General features: G+C 37.9%; 1 pseudogene; it reads right to left on the reverse strand.

Annotated features, from left to right (window-relative positions):
- Nucleotides 1-14,546, reverse strand: part of LOC140713569 (transcription factor NF-E4-like) — a 42,539-nt pseudogene that overhangs the window by 16,338 nt on the left and 11,655 nt on the right.

Below are 14,546 nucleotides of genomic sequence, written 5' to 3' on the forward strand. Positions count from 1 at the left end.
AGCTACCCCCGTTCTTGTTAAAGGGTTGAAAACTAATAAAAGGCCATGAGATTAGGATTATGGGATGGGCCTGAACTCTGCTAAAATGTAGGCATAGTTTCTACAATCCCTAACTGATAGGAGACATGTGGCCAAAGATCATATGATTTGTGACTTCCCCAGTTTTTCCTATATATAACATGACCACTGTAGAACCTAAGATTGATATTTCAAGATGCTTTTCAAATGTTTGCATTCTGGCAATTGACTGATCCCATCTGGACTATGATTCATGACTCAATTCTTCTGTGGTCCCCACCCAAAGGTGGACTCAGCCCATGAGGACTGTTCTACATCCATGTGATTGCATCCCCAACTAATCAGTAGTGCTCATTCCCTACTACCCTACTCATCACACCATCCTTCAAAAACCCAAACCTCCAAGCCTTCAAAGAGACTGATGTAATAACTCTTTCTTCTGCATGGCTAATCTAGCATTAATTAATTCTTTCTTTATTGCAATACCACAGTCTCAGTGAATTGGTTTTATTTGTACAGCAGGCAAGAAACCATCAGGTGATCACAATATACAATTAGAGCCTACCTTTTTATTATGTCCTGTATTCAGAATTGAGAGTCTGGGGCATATAGTACAATGCATGGGTCAGCCACCTTTTTTAGTAAAGATCCAGACCGTAAATATTTTAAGCTTTACTGTTCATATGACCCTTAACTCTGCTATTGTTGCAAAAAAGGCAGTCTTACAATATGTAAATGAATGATTGTGACTGTGTTCCAGTAAACATTTATTTTTTCTAAATAATAGGCAGTGGACAAGATTTGGCCTGAGGGCCATACTGTGTCCACTCCTGCTATAATGGAGTAAACACTAGAATTAGTTTAGCTGTTAAGTAATGCATTTTATAATCTGAGTGAGTTTGCTTAACTCTTCAAGGTCTCTTTTTCTTCAGGTTTCTCATGTGTAAAACGAGTGCTAAACTAGCTCTGTAATAATGTATGCAGATATATTACACTTATATATTTACAGAGTTTATTTGGTAAATTTATATTACATTCATCAGAGTAAATATTGCAACTGTTGTAGCAGACAAACTTTAGAATCTCAGTTGCATAACAAAATGAAAGTGTATTTCTCATTTACGTGAAGTCCAAAGCGGATGTTCCTGGTGGGTTGTTCTCCAGAGCATCTTGTTCTCAGGCTGTGATTCAGGAACCCCGTATTATATTGTTTGGCTCGAGCAAAGACACATCAGTGTTATCCAACCAGCAGTCCTGAGGGAAGAGAACACTGAGGATTACATATCGCAAGCTTACCTTCTCCTAGAGGTAATGTAGACATCCATTGGTCACAAGGTCTACCTGGTTGCAATATGGAGAGGCTGGGAAATAATAGTCCTTAAGGCGGTAGCCATTGTCCAGCAACAACTTCACACTATGGAAGGGATGAAGAAATTTTCTGTGGTCAGCTGGTAGTATGTGCCACAGTTGTAAATACAAAATGTGAAAAAAGTCTCCAGTGTGTATGTATGTGTTCTACAAAAATATTTATTGTGTGTATTTGGAGATGGTTTTCAGAAATATTAAGTAAGGCCCCTGTGGAAACTGGGTAAGAATAAATGAGGCCAGGTGCAGTGGCTCATGCCTGTAATCCCAAAACTTTGGGAAGCCGAGGCAGGTGGATCACCTGAGGTCGGGAGTTCGAGACTAGCCTGACCAACATGGTGAAACCCCATCTCTGCTAAAAATATAAAAATTAGCCTGGCATGGTGGTGCATGCCTGTAATCTGAGCTACTTGGGAGGCTGAGGTAGGAGAATCACTTGAACCTGGGAGGCAGAGGTTGCGGTGAGCCAAGATTGTGCCACTGCACTCCAGCCTGGGCAACGAGAGCAAAACTCCATTTCAAAAAAAAAAAGAAAGAATAAGTGAATATGTTTAGTTTATTAATGAAGTAATGGACACATCAAAATTTTGGCCAATTGTATAATATTTCCACAATAAATCAATAGTACAGTTGAGTTTCAACTGTAAGGACTAAAGCCATACATTCCAAGTTTTGCTTATTCTTTTATAAAATTAAATGTATAATGAATTGGAATTTCCACAAGCAGCTGGTGCTCACACCTACAAATGTATAACAATAACTGTTTCCTCCCAAAGTCCAAATGCAATTCTAGTTAGGCAAAGAAAGTTACAGAGTTTGGAGATGAGCCAAAGCAAAAGAATTAAGCATAGTTAAGCAGACTTTCAGACATAGAAAGCAGCTGAATTTCTTCTTAGGGATTCATAATTATAAGAAGGTCATGAGAAGAAGATTTAAAACAGTATTGCTGGCTTGCCTTTAATGCTACAAATTCATCTCTCTTTGTTGCTTATGGTGCCCCTTATGCTCAGTCACTGCAAGGTTTTAAGTATTATTACAAACTAGGGGAAGTTGTTTATTCAATTGCTTACTCAAATCTTTCTGAATGCTAAACACGGCACACACTCCCATTTTAACAAATTAATTATTTAAAAGCTTATTAACTGAGTTTATAATCAGGGAAGCCAATGAAATAAATAAAACAACTCTTTGAAGAGGATTCATTTATTATATCTATATCTGTATATGTGTGTGTGTGTGTGTGTGTGTATGTGTATGTATATTTACTGAGTACTTCTATACCCCAAGGGTAATATTGAGAAAGTGCATGCAAATAACCATAAGCCTTGCCCTCATAGAACTTAGAGTCTTATAGGGAAGTAGAAAATAAATAAGAGACACATATATAATCCCAACCTACTAAGCATAAGGAGGAAATAGATAGAGAATACCACATAAGGGGATGATCCACTTAAAAAGGATGTACAGGGACAACCTAAAAGACATTTAACTCAAGACTTGAGGAAGATAAAGAATCAGCTAAGTAAAACCTCAGAGGAAGAGAATTCCAGGGGGAAAAAAAAAAAACAGTAAGTGGAAAAGATCTAAAGCAGGAAAAAGCCTGGCATGTATGAAAAACAAAACAGAAGCTATTGTGACTCCACTTGTGAGCTAGAGGAGACTCAGTGGAGATAAGAAGAAGCCCAACCATGGAAGAGCTTCAAGTGGAATATTATTCTGATCTGCACAGGAAACTCATGGAAAGTTTTAAAGCAGAGCCAAGATTTTTATCTGATTTCATAAAAGATCACTCTGACAGTTGAATGGAGAATCCATTAGGGTCTGAGTCAAAGGGGAGGAAGAAAATAAAAGAGAGACCCAGGGGCGGAAGTTAATAAAACAAAAATCAGAATTATCTTAAAGTTTGTTGTCTCAATTGAACATGGAGAAATCTTTCCTTTTTATTTTTCACTTTTTATTGATATATAATAATTGTATATATTTATAAAGAACATTTGATATATTGATACATGCATAAAGGGTGTAATGATTAAATGAGGATATTTAGGATATTCATCACCTTGAACATTTATCATTTCTTTGTATTGGGAACATTTGAAATCTCTTTTAGCTATTTGGAAATACATAATACATTACTGTAATTTATTGTAGTCTCTCTATTATGTAGTAACTGTAGTCTCTCTATTATGCTACCAAACACTGGATCTTGCTCCTTCTGTCTAACTCTATTTTTGTGCCCACTAACTATCCCCTCTTTATCCCCTACTCCCCACTACCCTTTTTAGCCTCTAGCAACCATCATTCTGCTCTCTATCTCCATGAGATTAAATTGTTTAGCTCCCATGTATGAGTGAGAATATGCAATATTTGTCTTTCTGTGGCTTCCTTATTCCATTTAACATAATGGCCTCCAGTTCCATCAATGTTACTGCAAATGACAAGATTTCGTTCTTTTTTTATGTTCAAATAGTACTCCATTATTATATAGATCATATTTTGTTTCTCCTTTCATCACTTCATGGACACTTAGGTTGATTCCATATCTTAGCTATTGTGAATAGTGTTACAATAAACACAGGGGTGCATATATCCCTCAGATATATATTTTTTCTGTCCTTTGAAACAAATACTCAATAGTGAAATTGCTAGATTGTATGACAGTTCTATTTTTAATTTTTAAAGAAAACTATATACTGTTTTCCACAATGGCTGTAGTAATTTACATTTCCACTAACATTGTAAAAGAGATTTCTTTTCTCCACCACCAGCATTTGTTATGTTTTTTTTTTTATAATAAGAAAATGAGAAAATCCTATTATTCCTGATATGAGACTATAAAGTTATTTCAGTAAAAACAAATCAGTTAAGTCAGAAATCTGAGGAAAATATTTATACAAAATATAGTTTACATAACATTTTATTTGAGGGTGTTGGTCTAACTCTGAAAGAATATTTTTACATTTATACAAGCTATAAGCTTTAGATGTCTTACATCCCTATGGTACAAACACAATGTATATATACACACACACACACACGTACATACACACATACACATACAATTTTTTAAGTGTACAATGTATACAAAAATATCTCTTTAGAATGCTATTTCCCAAAATTTGGAAACAGGAACGATATTGGCATTAGAAAGGGCTTTAGGTAACATTGGACATGATATTTGATAACAGGATGTATTGGTGCATTCTCATACTGCTGTAAAGAAATACCTGAGATTGGGTAATTTATAAAGAAAAGAGGTTTAATTGTTTCATGGTTCTGCAGGCTTTACAGAAAGCATAGTAGCATCTGCTCAGTTTCTGGGGGGTGCCTCAGGAAACTTTCAAGCAAGGCAGAAGGCAAAGCGGGAGTTAAACACTTTACATGACTAGCGCAGGAGGAAGAGAGATGGGGGAGGTACTACACTCTTTTAAACAGCCAGATCTCACAATCACTCACTCACTCACTCACTCACTCACTCACTCACTATCTTGAAAATATCACCTAGGGGATGGTGCTTAATCATTCATGAGAAACTGCCCCCATGATTCAATCACCTCTGACCAGGTCCCCCCTCCAACACTGGGGATTGCAATTAAACATGAGATTTGGGTGGGTTCACAGATCCAAACCATATCAAAGGACATGGTAAAAAATAACATTAATTTGATAGTGAGAACTTTCTTTTCTTTTCTTTCAAGCCCAATAATGTCAAAGAGGAAGTTTCAATTTAAAGCTAAATATTATTTAACATTTGTCTAACATGAGCTAATCTTTATTTTTTAATTAGATCTCAAGCTCCTATATGTTAGCAGTAAACAATACTGATATAGTTTGGATGTGTTTCCCTGCCCTAATCTTATGTTGAAATGTAATCCGCAATGTTGAAGGTAGGGCCTGGTGGGAGGTAATTGAATCATGTGGGCAGATTTCAACAAATGGTTTAACATCATCCCCTGATGCTGTCCTCATGATAGCGAGTGAGTTATTGTGAGAGCTGGTTGTTTAAAAGTGTGTGGCAACTCCCCACTCTCTCTCTTGCTCCTCCTTTTGTCATGTAATGTGCCTGCTCCCACTTTGCCTTCCGCCATGATTGGAAGCTTCCTGACGCCTTGCCAGAAGCAGATGTTGCTGTTTGCTGTATAGCCTGTGAAACCATGAGTCAATTTAACCTCTTTACAATTTATTCAGTCTCACATATTTTATTTTAGCAATGCAAGAATGAACTAATACGGAAAATGAGTACTGAGGATTGTGGAATCACTATAAAGATTCCTGAAAATGTGGAAGTGACTTTAGAACTGGGTAATGGGCAGAGGTTGGAAGAGTTTGGAGGTCTCAGAAGAAAACCAAGAAGATTAGGAAAGTTTGGAATTTCTTTGAGACTGGTTGAATGGTTCTGACCAAATGCTGATAGTGATATGGACAGTGAAGGCAACGCTGATGGTGTCTCAGATAGAAATGAGGAATGTATTGGAAACTAGAGCAAAGGCCACTTCTGTTATGCATTAGAAAAGAACTTGACTACATTGTGTCCATGCCCCAGGAATCTGTGGAAGTTTGAACTTGAGAGTGATGACCTAAGGTATCCGGCAGAAGAAATTTCTAAGTAGCAAAGTGTTCAAGATGGGTCTGGATGCTTCTAACATCCTACACTCATATGCAGGAGCAAATAAATTACTTAAAGGTGGAACTTATATTTAAAAGGGTTGTAGAGCACAAAGGTTCAGAAAATTTGCAACCTGGCCATGTGGCAGAGAAAAAAAAAAGGTTTTTGGGAGGGGAATTCAAGTAGGCTGGGGAGCAACCACTTGCTAGAGATATTTGCATAACTAAAAAGAAGCCAAGTACTGATAGCTAAGACACTAGGAGAAGCAGGGAAGGCTTTAAAGGCATTTTGGAGAACTTCGAGGCAGCTCCTCCCATTACAGACCCAGGGCCCTAAGAGGAAAAGATGGTTTCATGAGCCAGGCCCAGGGATCTGCTGCCCCACACAGCCTTGGGACACTTCTCCACATATCCTGGTCACTCTAGCTCTGGTCACTGCTTAAAAGGGCTCATGTACAGTTTGGACAGCTGCTTCAGAGGGTACAAGCTGTAAGCCTTCGTGGTTTCCTCATGGTGTTAAGTCTGTGAGTGCACAGAGTATAGGAGTTGAGGCTTGGGAGCCTCTGCCTAGATTTCAGAGGATGTATAGAAAAGCCTGGATGTCCAGGCAGAAGCCTGCTGCAGGGTCAGAGCCCTCATGGAGAACCTCTACTAGGGCAGTGTGGACAGGAGAAATGTGGGGTTGGAAGTCCCACACAAAGTCCCCAGTGCATTACTTCCTAGTGGAGTTGTGACAAGAGGGCCACCATCCACAAGACCCCAGAATGGTGGCTCCACCAGCAGCTTGTACTCTGTTCCTGGAAAAGCTGCAGGCACTCAATGCCAGTTCATGAGAGCAGTTGCAGGGATTGAACCCTGCAACACCACAGGAGCAGAGATGCCCAAGGCCTTGGGAGCCCACCCCTTGCATCAGAGTGGCCTGGATGTGGGACATGGAGTCAAATGGGATTGTTTGGGGGCCTTAAGATTTAATGACTGCCTTGCTGGGTTTTGAACTTGCATGGGTCCTGTAGCCCTTTTTTTGCCCAATTTCTTCCTTTTGGAATGGGAATGTTTACCTGTTTGTACTCCTGTTGTATCTTAGAAGTAACTAACTTGTTTTTTTTATTTTACAGGCTCATGGGAAGAAGGAATTGACCTTGTCTTGGCTAAGACTGGGCTTTGGATTTTTGAGTTAACACTGGAATGAATTAAGATTTGGGGGAATTACTAGAAAGCATGATTGTATTTTGAAGCATGAGAAGAACATTAGGTTTGGGAGGGGCCAGAGATGGAATTATATGTTTAGATGTGTATTCCCACCCAAATCTCATGTTGAAATGTAATCCCTAATGTTTGAGGTGGGGCCAGGTGGGTGATGATTGGCTCATGGGGATGGAGTTATCTTGAATGGTTTAACACCATCCCTTGGTGCTGTCCTTATAATAGTGAGTGGCTTATCTTGAGATCTGGTGGTATAAAACTGTGTCACACTGTCCCCCACTCTTTGCTCCTGCTTTTGCCAGGTAACATGCTTGCTCCCCTGTTGCTTTCTGCCATGATTAGAAGCTTCCTGAGGTCTCCCTAGAAGCAGATGCTGCTGTGCTTCCTGTACAACCTGCAGAACCATTAGCCAATTAAAGCTCTTTCCTTTGTAAATTACCCAGTCTCAGGTATTTCTTTTTAGCAATGCAAGAATGTACTAATACAAATACCTAGTTATGGTTTAATGATTTTTTTTTTTGCTTATATTGAATTTGTGATTACAGTCTGTTTATGAAAGAAGATATCTATAAAAAAAGAATGTTTTCACATTTTGGTAATAAGAAACATATTTCTTAAATAATATTTAAGTAAAAATGTGAATTGGGTTTAAAAAAATAAAGACATGATGGTCTTCAGAATTTTGCAAAACCATGAAGATAATTCATAAACTACTGAAGTTTGTGAAACACCACTTTAGAATAAAATTTATTTCAAAGGCAAGGAATTACTCAAAAAATAATAAAAATTATGAAATCAGTTACACAAAAGATTTATAAATATTTCCAGAACTTTAGTGATATCCTAGTGGGTCTTGTAATTGTTAACAAGTCCAGAGAGGACCAGATTAAATTGGCCATTGTCCAGAGGCCATTCCTGCCAACATCCAGCCTCCTCTCTCAGGTTTAGAGATATTAAAATAATGAAGAAGATAACTATCTTATTCAGTTTGCTCTGGCATTTGTAGAAAGAATAAAAAATAAATAAGCAATGTATATAATAGAATTTATAAATGGGCAATTGCTTTGCACATTATTACAATCAAGGGGGAAAAAGTGATTTCAAAAACACCAACTAAATTTAATAGCCCCTTGGAGGTGTAGGTGATTAAATCTTTATATGATTTCAGATGTTTGATTGACTTGGGAATAAAAAGTACATGTATTTCCAAAGAAGTAGTTAAAAATTGTCAATATTTTTTACATACGAATCTGATTTGGACTCTTCTGCAAGGTTTTTCTATTTAATAAACATAGTTATCCCACAAGAAAATTCAATCCGATGTGAAATAAAACATAACAAACTTCATATTGCATAAAATAAATAATTATTTTGGCCTACTATTATTCTCATTTAGATAATTATTTTTCTGAAAGTACCAGGTCATTTCCCTGGAGACTGTCTAGTTCTGTTAATCAGTTTATCAGTCCATTCACTAATTGATTCTTTCCATATTTATTAAGTGTTAATTTTATAACCATGGCAGTACTTTCTGCTGGAGACAAATGGTAAGTAAAACATAGTCTCTCCCCTCAAAGAGCTTGGAGTCAAATAGAGGGAAACCGTCACGTGAGCTATATGATGAAGTATCAGAAAGGTTACAAAATGGGTTGAAAGATTCTCGTTTATGATTTCTGTCTACTTAGAGCATGTCCAATAATTGCCTCAAATGCAGCAATAGAAGACCATGGATGAATAGACCTGGAGACTGCCCAAACTAGCTGACCCAGTAATGCAATCCTCTCCCAGGGCAGTGATTCCTTGTGATTCCTTCGTAGAAGAACACTACATATCATATAACCCTGTAATAATCCCTATATTTTGTCTTCCAGTCCCAATTTTATTGCATTAGTCATGTTCTTTTTTCTTAATTTTATATTGTTTGGAGAATGGATACATATATCAATTATCCATACATAGAAAACTAGGAGGATCTAAAATTGGAATTGACTAAGAAGACTTACACATCATCCACAGATCTTGACTTTACCATTAACTAAGAGTTTACTTGTCTCCCTTTTTGGACAGAGTTGAGACATCTAATATAGACATAAACATTTGTGACATAGATTAAGAGAAATAGATGTATAGTAGATGTGGAGCAGTCAATTGGTCAGGTAGTGATATTTGCCTCTGTGTCCCCACCCAAATCTCATCTCAAACTGTAATTCCCATGTGTTGAGGGAGGGAGGGCGTGGGAGGGGATTGGATCTTGGGGGTGGTTTTCCCCATGCTCTTCCAGTGATAGTGAGGGACGTCTCATGAGATCTCATGGTTTTAAAAGTGGCAGTTTCCCCTGCATGCCCTCATTCTGTTGCTGCCTTGTGAAGAAACTTGCTTCTCCTCCACCTTCTATCATGATTGTAAGTTTTCAGAGGCCTCCCCAGCCATTCAGAACTGTGAGCCAATTAAACATCTTTTTTTTTTTTTTTTTTAATAAATTACCCAGTTTGGAGACTGATTTAAGTAATAATAAAACTCAAGTCTTCCTCACACATGAGAGATAGAGAATTACTCTTTCTCTTTCACAGTTACTATTTCTCTATTGCAATTCCTCTGTCTTGATAAACTGGCTCTGTCCAGGCAGTAGGGAAGATGAACCCATTGGGTGGTTACAAATTTGGGGGCTCATCTGGGATTGCCCCTGTGGCTACCTGCCTATGATTTAGTAGCTCCCCTCCAGCAATGGATCCAGAGGCCAGCCCAAGTGGCCACATAGTTCTCTTGGACTGGAGGCTGACTCTGGTACTGTCTCTACTGGTGGGGTGCTGCCAACCCAATGTGCATGAATTTAATTGCAATAGAGAAAGAGTCCTGGGGAGACATCCCATAACTAGCCCTGTCATAGGGTGCTGTAACTGTAGCCCTAAAATAGGGTGTCTGTCTGTATCCCAGTCATGCAGTGTCTGTAGGTATAGCCCCATTATGAGGTGTCTAGTTTGGTGAGTATCCTAGGTGCTGCCAATGCCTCCTTTCTGCTCCCAATTGGTTTGACTCCTTCAGGGGTCTCAGTTTTTCTGTAGTCCCATGGTGGGGTGCCTGTCTGTAGCCTCTCTGCAGGGTCTCTGTCTTGGTTCATCTCCTTTGGGAGTTTTGATTGACTCTCCCTAATTAGTAGAAAGAATCTTGGTTTGGGAGACTTGTCCCCAATCAGTATGATTTTGGGGAGATTTCTTAGATAGAGAATAGGAAGATAGTTTGGAAGGGTACTTTTGGAGTTCTTGGTTAGGGATCTTGATTTGGAAGGCTTTCTGTCCATCTTGTCTTTGCGTGTGTCAGAAGGAATTGCTGATGGAAGTCTAGCAGGCCTAACTCAGAGAACCCTCCTTATTTTTCTGGTCACATTTGGTGACCCCTGAAGAAAGCTCAACAGGGCTGATTTGGGGTACCTATTCACTCTTCATCCTGCCCAGAGACCACCCATTGAATTACCGGTTGGAGGTCATCCCTCCCTACTTGGAATGGATCAAAGACAACAGGGACCAATAGAAGAAAGTTTGAGCCTTGCTGGATCAGTATTGGTTGCTGAATGAGGTGATTAATGTCTGTTTTATTATGTGTATTTTGCTTTGGCTGGGATGGAAAATGTTAATTTGGTTCCCCATGCAGCCTGCTGAGAGCATCTTGCAAAATTGAAATATTTTGCCTATAGTTCCATAAAACAGATAAGGGTGATTTTTTTTGGTAAAGTGGCTTGACCCCACAGCTATGGCGCAGCAAGCAATGTCATCAAAAGCCACTCCATTCTTCTGGAAGCTGCAGAAAAAGGGAACCTGGAAACCATGTATGTTAGCAAAAAGGGTAAAAAATTCTTACCAACCAAGTTTCTGGTGTCTCACACTCTCTGTTTGTGTACACATGTGTAAATGGCAAACATCACTATTTGTCTCCTTTGCAAGCATTTGATTAATAGAAGAAAGGATTTGTGAGACTGGTCTTAAGCTGTAGCAAATCTGGTGTGATTTGTACTAAGAATTTGTCTTTTTGTGTCATTCTGTAATGGAGAGAGGAGTGTCACAGGATAGAATGTGGATTTAGAATCCCTATAAGCCTGCTGAATCCAGCTCAGCAGGCTGGTCAGTTACAAACTTTGCTACGGGTCCCTGAAACCAATACCGGATGAAATTCTGTCTTGTTTTGTGTCCTTAAGAACTTAAGCTTGTGGACATGTGGGGATATTTTCCCTTGGTTTCTGTCATCCAAAGGACAGAAATTTGGGGGTTCATGTTATAGTTATCCCTAAAAATTATCTTGAGCTTTTAAGAGCCTTTGCAAGCTCGAAATTGGCTTCTAGGCTACTTCTCAGAAGAGCAATAGAAACTGCTCAATGCTGTAACTTAGTAGCTAAGACTTTGTCTTTTGACAATGGTAGCCTAGGTTCAATTCTTGGCTTAGGGAGTGAGTACTTTCTAGTTTGCTATTTGAGTAATTTTTTGTCATGTATTGATTCTTTTCCCTCATTGTCCACTTCTGATTTCCTGTCTTTATTTTCCTTTCTCCTTCCTCTTTCTAACCTTTGAAAAGATTCTAATTCTTGTTAAAAAAAAAAAAAGAAGAAGAAGAAGAGGAAGAAGAAGAAAAGAAAGAAAGAAAAGATAAAGAAGAAAGAAACTACTTAACAACTCTTTGAGACACCTTAGCATCCATGGTTAAGTTATAACCTTAGTTAAAACTTATTAATTTTATGTGGAGGGTTTTCTGTGGCAGAATTCAAAAGCCAGAAATATTGGCTGTTCTGGCTAGTGTCTGGCAATAAGAAATTTTTAAGAAAAAAAAGCACTGTGGTTAAAATCAGCTTAATTAAAATAAGATATCCAAGCTGTATATATATTTAAAAGACCTTTATGTTTTTTCTCTTCTTGGATCTTATTTTTCTGAAGGAAAGAAAAGATTTTTTTTTTCAGTTGACTGAATTGTTTTTCTCCATTTAGTCTTCTTGCCACTCTTCATGTCAACATGAGAGAACTTAAGATAAACTCTAACAGCCTGGGACTCCTGGGGAAAAGCAGAGAAGGTGTCATAAACCCCATTTCAGGAAAAAAAAAACCTCTGTTTTCCTCATGGAACTCCAGGAATTGAGAGAAAATAAATCCCTCTAAAATCTAAGGCTTTGTTCTATTTCACATTGTGTTAGCTGACTTCTTTAACTTTTGGGGGATATCAGAAATAATTTTGCATTATGGGGGAACTTTTAGCCTTGGCGTGTAACAACTAGGTAGGAAATAGGAAATACACTTTAAGGGATGGCTAATGGCAGTTATGGAGGAATACTTGGCTCTTTGCTTGGTTGGATTAGAGAAGTATGCTCTTGGTCACCCGGAAGACATGGAAACATCCCCACCACCCATTGAGAGGTGAGACCCCCATGGGAGATTGGCTGATTACAAAATGGGCTGATTGGCTTTGGGATACCTTGCAATGAAATGCACCGTAGAAGCATTACACTATCTTCTCCCATAATATTCCTCCTGTTTTGCAAGATCCAGGAGTCATCATTAAATGACACCCTTAATTTGGGGGATCTGTTTTTGCCTTCCAGCTGTGCCTGCTTATTAGGTCCTAGAAACTGCAAGCTTTCCTGGCCCTGTTCCTCCAAGGGCTCCACCCTGAAGCCAGTAATGCAATTAAGAAACATTCAAATGAAAAATCTTACAACTACTGGATCTTCTGTCTGTCTGTGTATTTATACGTATTGTCTGTGTGGTGTTTATATATAAAAGAGCTCTGATTAATTGTCTTGGAAAGATAAGCACTTAAATCATATTTCAGCAGAAAAATAGAAACTTCAATGCCTGTTTGTTCACATGACTTTAGTAATCTTTTGGGAATAAAGACAGTTTTAAAGCCTATTGGTAAAACAAAAGCATCTTCAAAATTTAGACATTTGGTCTGAATTAAGGCCAGATATCAGATTTCTATGTGCTTTAAGGTCATAAACTGTTTCTTTGACTTTTGAAAATTGTTTAATTTACCTACATTGTAGCATTAGATTCTAGATAAGGCTTGGGGATATGTGGAGTTAGCCATGATCCCTGGTTATGCTGGAAAAAGTCAGACCTTATCTGCACTTCTGTCTGATGTCCTAGGCTCCAAACCTAGTACATAATTAAAATTGCCAACTTATCAGGCTTTTCACCAAAATAAAAGTTGCTAAGAGTGACCATATTAACATGTAATTGAGACTAGCAGAGAAACAGTTTTACATGCAAGGTTGCAAGGTATAGAAGGAAAGTAGAATATGGTTTTGGTAGGTGATTGTAAGAAGGCATGGGAATATGGTTTTTGTTAAAGGGAATGTAATTTTGCCTAATTCAGAGGGTTTTAAAGATTGTCTTAACCTGAAAGAGTAATGGGACAAAACTGAAAGTTTAAGCAAGTTGAAAAGTGTTTTGACGGTTTGATCTTGTAAAAAAATAAAGTCTGTGGGTATAAGCAAGTTGGCTAAGATTGGAAGGGGATTATTTAGTTTCTTTTTTCTGTAGGTTAAACATTTAAATAAAAGCACACTGATGCGGGACCAGAATCTGGGCCCACGTGTCTGAATAACAGAGTTTTCTTAGAAAACTCATCTGCTGTTTAACAGAAAATTGTAAAGGGTTCTAAAAGGTTTATGAAAATCTTACATTATGATCAAATGAATTAAAATTGGACAGATTTCTAAAATTTTATGAAAATGAGTGTTATTATTAAAGATGCACTAATGCAAACACGAAATTTGGTTTTCCCTTTTGAAAAAGATTTTTATGTAACATTGACACAATGAAAGATTTTTGTTTGCCTTTCAAGTAAACTACAAAAAAGTGGGGAGAGGGGAGAGGAGAGAGAAGATGCATATTCAGTTGGCCTCATGCTGTCTTCATTGAGTCTTGTTGCTTGAAATGCTGAGTATCCTATCAGAGTCTACAAATAACTCAAACAAATCACCAAGAAGAAAAAAAACAGTACCATCAAAAAGTAGGCTAAGGACATGAATAGACAATTCTCAAAAGAAGATATACAAATGACCAACAAACACATGAAAAAATATTCAACATCACTAATTATTAGGTAAATATATATATCAAAACCACAATGCAATACCACCTCACTCCTGCAAGAATGGCTATAATTAAAAAAAATCAAAAAATAAAAGATGTTGGCATTGATACAGTGAAAAGGGAACACTTTTACACTATTGGTGGAATGTAAACTAGTACAACCACAATGGAAAACAGTGTGGAAATTCCTTAAATAACTAAAAGTGGATCTACCATTTAGTCCAACAACCCCACTCCTTGGTAGCCACCCAAAGGAAAATAAGTCATTATACAAAAAAT

Source organism: Chlorocebus sabaeus, chromosome 15, assembly GCF_047675955.1.
Source record: "Chlorocebus sabaeus isolate Y175 chromosome 15, mChlSab1.0.hap1, whole genome shotgun sequence".
NCBI lineage: Eukaryota > Metazoa > Chordata > Mammalia > Primates > Cercopithecidae > Chlorocebus > Chlorocebus sabaeus.